The sequence below is a fragment of the Tasmannia lanceolata genome, unplaced genomic scaffold (assembly GCF_043159265.1).
Source record: "Tasmannia lanceolata isolate RefF3 unplaced genomic scaffold, GAP_Taslan_0.1 ptg000021l, whole genome shotgun sequence".
In the NCBI taxonomy this organism is placed as follows: domain Eukaryota; kingdom Viridiplantae; phylum Streptophyta; class Magnoliopsida; order Canellales; family Winteraceae; genus Tasmannia; species Tasmannia lanceolata.
In genome coordinates this window covers 10565655-10573897 of record NW_027518698.1, presented here as the reverse complement: position 1 = coordinate 10573897, position 8243 = coordinate 10565655, and positions in this window count along the sequence as shown.

Here is an 8243-nt window from a genome sequence, read left to right as displayed (position 1 = left end):
GGGCTTCCGCACAAGCAATCCACAATACTTTGGTTCAACGAAGGAGGTAGGTGATGATCCGTATTTTCAATCTCCTTTTCTGCACCGTTTACGTGTGTAGTTTAGAGAGCTTTCAAAATTCCTCTTAGTGAATTCATGATTTTTTTTATCTAATCATAGGTTATATTGATCTCATGTTTTAAATTAATGTCAATTGATAGAAGTTAGATTTTTGGTTTAAGTAACTTAACATGCGATAAATATTAGAAAACTGAATCTTCAGGGTACTTTATGTCCCGAAAACGGAGGTTTTTCAATCCGAATTAGGTTTTGAGTTATGCTAGAAAATTTTAGATAAATGGGTTTTCTTTCTAATGGATTTGGTTTTATTATTTTCGGATTTTGGATGAATATTTTATCAATATTTTAGTACAGGGTGTCTAGTTTGTCCACAATTGAGTTCTGGGTTCTGTTATTTTTTAAAAACAAACATTTATGTTCTGATTTAGGTTTTGATATATTCTGTGAAATTGTATATTTTTGAGTCTTCTTTCAAATGGCACTGATTTTATAATTTTCGGATTTGATATGCATATTATATGAATATTTTTGTACAGAGTGTCCGGTATGTCCAAAATCTGGATTTTTGGGATAATTCGCGTCATAAAAACGGACGTTGTCTGATCTGATTTTAGTTATGATTTGTTCTGTTAAATTTTATATCTTGAAGTCTTGTTTCAGTTGGAACTGATTTTATAATTTATGAAGTTCATACGAGCAGTTGATAATTATTTTCCCACAATATGTCAGTTTTGTTCAAGTCTGAAAGGATATATTTTAGTAACAGTTTTTAAATGAATTAAATTGTGAAATTTTTATATGTGATACATAAATAAATAATCTATTAAAATAATTAGTTTCATGGGATTCAGACTTTTAATAAAGTTGCTCAAATTCACACATAACAGTACATATAAATGGACCATTAAACACTAGATATGCATGTTGTTTAGTGAAATGCATGTTCAGTTGAACCCACCGATGATTTTGAGTGACCATGCACGGGATACTGGATTCACCCTTAGGGTGTAACACCAGAAGTCAACTTTTCGATGGTGGCGTAACGATTGGATTAACAATTACATTTCTGTTGGGCTAAGTGCCCTCGGATGGTATGACCTATATGGCTTATCATAAAAAATACTTGAGGCGAACCACCAGCCATAGGTGGGCTGTAGGCAGTGGACGTCGTCCAGGGGCTAAGCCCGTCTAGCCAGTATGCACAAAGTCCTGGGTAGACCACCCACTGGGGTGAGCTGTAGGTGGCGTGGTTAGTATCTTGGCACGTGGGGTATCACACCGTTCTAGCTAAGCTCACCCAGCACATATTGAATTGCATATTCTTTTGGACCTTTTGTATGACTTTGAAACCCATGATATATTATTAGTGTTTTGCTTGGTTGAATAGTGGATCATTAAACATTAGTGATTAAAGACCTTTATGTTGCATATAAGTATTTAAGAGTGAGAACTTAGAAATATTTAGAATACTTACCTGATAATTAAGAACTATTGAACTTCATATTTTAAATTCATTTCTTATGCTCGTATTATAGATTTTTTTCTTATAGTTTATCATGTACTTCAAAGGACAGGTTTGATGGTCTTTCTAAATCTAATTCATGTTTACGTTGTGAACTTGGAATTGGTTTATTATGGTTATCATATGATCCTATGGGGTTTTGTTGGAGACTCACACTAAAATGCAATAGGTTATGTCACTTGCGAGGAGCGGGACCATTGGAGGATCAACAATGAACGAGTGCAGTACCATTAGGCAGATTATGAGATCGAGTTAGAACTATTAGTTAATTTAAATTTTAAATTATTAGATTGTAATAATCCCTGTCAGAGGGAATTTCTTTTAGGAAATTTTAGTATTGGATTTATTTTGTTTATGGGGATTTTTATTTACTTTGATCACGATTTATCTAGGATGGATGGACTCACACTTAGTTATTCACTTGATCATTTATTCCTGACTTAAAAAAAAATTATGGTATTATTGTAGACTATACGGTTACTATTATCTTGTTAGTCTATGGTAACGGTTCGAGTTTTTATTTCCCAAAATTCGGGTAGTTACAACTTGGGTAGTGGAGTAGGTCCTTTTGTGACCGAACCACTATAAATGATTGCGTCGTCTCCTATCTTCTATCTCCTTCAAACCTTGGTGATTGGTAAGATCTAAACCATATTTCTATTGTTGTGCTTATAAGAACAAGGGTTAGATTTATAATTGCTGAATTAATTTTAATATTCATCTAATTAGCTTAAATTTTTTAATTACCCAATTCATCCCCCCTCTTGTGAAATAAAAACTCGAACCGTTACCATAGACTAACAAGATAATAGTAATAAACCAATTTTGCAAACACCTGGTCTCTTATGCCATTTATTTATTGATTTTGAAGAATTTTGGGCAAAAGTCATGTGAAATGGGAACATATATCTCCAAGAAGACGTCTACCTAATCATGCATGTCTCGGAGATGAATAATAAGCACACACAAAATAAATGAAAGAAGTGTTACCTAAGAGTAGCTAGATTTTGAGTGTCATGCCTAATTGGTGTCTAAGTTCTGATGGGCAAACACATGCATGCTACAGCTAAAGGTATAAGGTCTGTACATAAAAGTAAGAAAACACAACAAAACACACGTCACAACCTGACTCCACACACGACTCGACACGACAAATCCTAAGACTCTAATGCAATACTTGACTCGGACCAGGATAGCCATCCATCCCGGCTGCTCTACGTATCCCGGCCTCGGGAAGAATCAGAATCAACGTTGTTCGATGACCTATTCTAAACTACGATGTCTAACCATCTAGAACTGCTATCCTAGACTCGATCAACTAGACTCGACTGATTTTTAAAAACTTTTTGTACGATTGCTTAAGTTCAAGTGAATTGTAATTTTTAGGACTCTCTATATGCCCTAACTAATACAAGTTGGTTAGCCTTAAGCTAATGCAGGTAGGCCCTACATCCTATGTGTAACTAGGTTGTGCATCCTAAGGAAAATCATGGGCCGACTAAATGCTTCCTAGTCTAGCCATCGGTACGACTAAATGTCTAACCGACCATGACTCGAGGCCTCCTAACTCTAGGGACACTCACACGACAAGACACACCATATCAATACAATCAGGACAGACTCCTAACTCTAAAACACCCAAAATATCTAGGACAGACTTCTAACTCTCGGGGAAGATCTTTTTAAAAATATTTTGAAGAATTTTTGTATTTTTGAAAGGTTTGAAATATTTATTTTTAAAGGTTTGGCTGGACTTGGGATGTGAATCCCAAGCTGCACTACGTACCCTGTGGAAAAGGATCAAGCCAACGTAGTTCAGAACAGACTTTCCTAACTACACTCCTAATGACTCAAGACTTTTGAGAATGATTTGAAGTTTTTCAGATATTTTTCAAGTGTTTTTGATATTTTTGACACAAGAGGACAGAATCATATCATCATAAGGGCATGACAGACTCCTGATATCCCGCAAAGGTTGGACAACATCCTATGCTTTGCGGGAGAATTGGACAGAATCACGACTCTGCAAGGGTTGGACAGCATCCTATACCTTGCAAGGATTGACTAAAATCACATGATTTGATGAGAGGTTGGACAGAATCCTAACCCCTATAATGATAGGACAGACTCCTGAAAGAAGGACTGGCTTTCTAACTAAGGACAGACTCCTATGCTAAAGGACTGACTCCTAGTGCATAACCCTAAGAAGGGTGCTAATGAGACTAGGCTAGTCTCCCAAGGGTGTACCTTTTCTATCGAGACATAGCTTGTCTCCTAAAAGGTATGATTTTTATACATGAGACACAGCTTGTCTCCTAAAAGGTATGATTTTTATACATGAGACACAGCTTGTCTCCTAAAAGGTATGATTTTTATACATGAAACACAGCTTGTCTCCTAAAGGGGTACAACTTGTTTCTTTACGAGACATAGCTTGTCTGCTAAGAGGGTTTTAGATGACTCTTACAATGCCCTTGCAATGAACAAGGAGAATCGTTTTATTTAAAGGTATCTAAAAGACTGGGCGAGTCTTCCAAAGTAAAAGAGGGGAGCGCTACTTGGACTGAGCAAGTCCCCTAATGATGGGCTTGGGCTAACGCCTTCATCGCCCTTGCAGTAAGAAATGATTCTAATATCTAATGGTATACAGATCTAAAAGACTGGGTAAATCTTCTAAAATGAGAGGGGAAATACTATTAGGACTTGGGAAGTCCTCTAAAACTTAATAGAGACTCGATTACCTTTTTAAGTCTTATTTTAAATCCCTGATTGCAGAATAAGATTGTAACACGAAGGAAATTACCAATGCAAATCTTATTGCTTAGCTAAAATCCTCAATAGAACTGATATAGAGGTTAATGCCCTATCATAAAGTCTTCAAAACGCAAACAAAAATAATAAAGTTTAATTCACAGGTCACAAAAGATATGAGCCTTAAATAAAATAAACTAGTGAAACCTTTTGTTTGAATCATGCAAATGAATCTCCCTTAAAACTTCCAACTGTAGAAAACTAAAGTTAAAGATTCTATGCTATTTCAGTGCTTTTCAGACATATATAATAAACACAAAAGTAACCCCCTCCTTTATAATATCTAGACATGCATAAGGAAGGATTAGAACAAAACCCAGGCTCTGCTTGGAAACTTTTTAATATAAAAAACTTATTACACAAGGCAATTAATAACAGAAAGGATCCATCACAAAGAAATTTTCCCTAAGACACAAAAAGACCTTTTCTAATCATTTCAACAAGTTATCATATTTAAAAGCTGAGATACAATAGTGTTGGTTGAACTCTTCTTATTCTACTTTTAATCTACATGTGTTATCATTCTCAGGTTCTCATATTTGTCCTATTTAACCTTTTTCTTTTTAATTTGCTTCTTAAAACTCTGATACCTTAGTAACCTACGCCAACAAGTTAACCAAAATTACCTAGGGTTAATAACATCTAGATAAAGGGCTTAAACAATCATTACAACTTGATACAACTTCCTAACAAAAAATCTACAAAGGGTTAACCGAAATCATCAAATCAAGAGAAATAATCATACAACTGTAAAATATAACCAAGCTAAAACTATTCCTTCGAATCTTTAAGTAATACCCTCCTTAAATATGTAAAAATGTCAGACATTCCTATGTCATCATGACAATCTAAATAAAAGATGAACTAGTATCATATACAAAGATGAAACGGAACAATGTGCATGATAACTACCATACTACCCTCCCAATACAAACATTGGCTGCAATTTAATTCTGAAATAATTCAGAACTAATGCATTTTCTCCTTAAACCCTCTTGTCAATAGTGAACGAAAATTTACTATTGTCATCTACTATTGAAAATTTACTATGCCATGAACTACACCTATTCCATGGCATTTCTACAACAGCTCCTTTTACTTTGTCATTTACTCATTCTTTCGCAAACAAATTTACTACAAAATCCCTTGGACATATGAGCTATCCATTCAAACACACTATTACAACATATAGTAGCAGGCCTCCATCCCATGATTTTGCTCAACTCACTAGGTAATGAAACAAATACAATTACAAACTACTAGACACGGGTTCCTATATATTTGATTCCCTTATCATGTAAACCATATATACCAATGCTCTAATGAGATAACTTCCATCCAACCTAAACTAATGATATACAGAACCATAAAAATATAACTAAATCACTCATTTGTTGTTATAGACTGGATCATATGATAAAAAAAAAACCTTTCAGGACAACTAGCATGCAATTAACAAGCCTGACTGTCATATCGAAGAGTATAATATTTATAATTAGCTGGGCATGAAAGAAATATTTACACAAAGAACATCCATATGTCCTCTACTCACTCATTTGCAAATTCTTTTTACACATAACAGGTTATATGCAAAACTGTTTTATAAATTCTGAGCAAATTAAAGGGACTCTGGCATTGTTCATGATTTTTTCATAAATGTTTCCTTTAATGACAAACAGTTCTTTGAAAATTCCACTGTGTTGGCAAGATTAACATAACCAACAACACAGATCGTACTTAAGGTAACAAGCTTTTAATCTTACACAAAAAATTTTTCTACTTCACACTGATTATTCTCATATTATCCAAACAAAGAAATTTTTATCTATGGAAACATGCTCGTAACAAAAAAATAATTTTACTACTCTGTCTCAATTCCAAGTTTAATAAAATAACTCAAAGAATAAAACTAAATTATGAAACTGATAGGATGATATTAGACATTTCTATGCTTCTCGCCTTAAAGAAACTAAAGATAGAAGTAATTGATGTCTTGACTTAGGGTAATTCAAAGAGAAATCAACACAAAATTCATTCAATACGTGTGGTACCTAGCCCGTGAGGGAGTGTGGGGCGCGAGCCGCCACGCGCTCTCTCTTGGTCTCTCGTATCCACGCGATTGGCGTGTGTTTTTAATTGTTGATTGTAATTCGTCTTTTATGTGAACTTGGGATCACTAAGGCAATCCGAATTCCACACGAAAGAGACTGACAGAGTCGCCACCTAGATGTGGGATCTAGGACCCGAAATTAACCAGAAATCTAGACTCGCTACCTGGTTACGAGAATGGAAGGTATGGGGAGTTATCCGCCACATGCACCATTCCTGCCCGATAATCGGCCTTCGATTCCAAAAGCTAACTTTTTTAAATTTATTTTAAATAGCTCATTCAACTCTATGTTAATGTGCGAACTAAGTGACATGCATCCTATGATCTAATTTCAATGTGAATCCTAGATGTGTATCTTGATTTATTAATTTGTCTGGATTCATTCTAAGTGAAAGTTCTCCTAGAATTCTAATTTCATGGAAAGCCCTAAATGATTTGATTAAGCATTTACAAGAAAATTAATATCCAAAACACCACAATTTGTTGTGGTGCCGACTCGCGGGTGGTATGCCGTCAGACATCCAAGCTGCCTACGTACCCAAGCCTCACTGGGATCAGAGTCGACGTAGTTCGGTGCACCTAAGCTAAGTTACATATGCCTAACTCAACTAAGACACCGACCTAGACGGGATTGACTGTTTCAACAGTTTTAGGAGAAGTTATTTAATTCAAGTTGAGGATTTTATTATCTTAGGATTTCATCTAAGATGCTATATGATTCTCATCTAAATGCAAATGGTCCCTTAGACTAATGCAGGTTTGCCTTACATCCTAGTTTACTAGGCTTGTCCTAGGGAAAGATTGGGTGACTAGTGTAACTAGACCTATGGCACGGTTGCTATACATAGCAAGCGTCCGTGATGAGGCTGGACTCCTAACTCTAGGACTCTCTAAAACTTAGGACACGACACGACACCGGTGTTCCTAAATTGGGCTCTAAGGGTCCTTACGACGGAAACCGTGATCCAACGGTTCCGAAAGACACAAGACAAATCGATTTAAATTCTCGAGGTTAGTGAAAAAAAAAAAGATGGAAGAGATGATGAAATAGTGTGAGGGAATGAGAAAGATAGAGAAAGGTGCGACTGAACTTGGGAGTGCCAAATTGCCTACGTACCCCGCGATGGGGATCAAGCCACACGTAGTTCCGCTGGGGAGGTTGCTTGGATTTTGGAAAACAGGATTGGTATTTGGATCAGGAATCGGGTTTGTATTTGAGCATTGGACTTGAGATTCAGAAACATTGATTTAGCAATGGGATTTTGGAATTGGGAATTTGCATCAAAGAATTGAGCATATAGGAATCATCAAGGGTTTGAATTTTGGGAATTCAAAATGGGCGGGCTTATGAGATTCGGTCAAATGGATTCAGACATGCGACTCAGATTGTGTTGGGATATGACTTGGTTAGGCAAAAGGGAGGAAGTTCTATTAGGTGTAAAAGGGCATTAGTAGAATAGGGGAATGACTCGGTTGTGACATGGAAGGCCGCAACTTGGTCGAATGTGACTCGGTTGCATTGGGATGGGTTGATTAAGGAATTGGATTGAGTCAACTAAGGGGAGAGTCCAATCGGTTAAAGAGGTTGAGCATACTCGACTAGAGAGTTGGGTCAACTCGACTAGGGAGGTTGGCTAGAGTTGACTCAGTTGAGCTGGGTTGGGATCCCACTTGGATGGATTGTATTGGGGCGATTTGACTTAAGCTGCAGGTGGCCTGGCTGGGTTAGATTTAATGTAA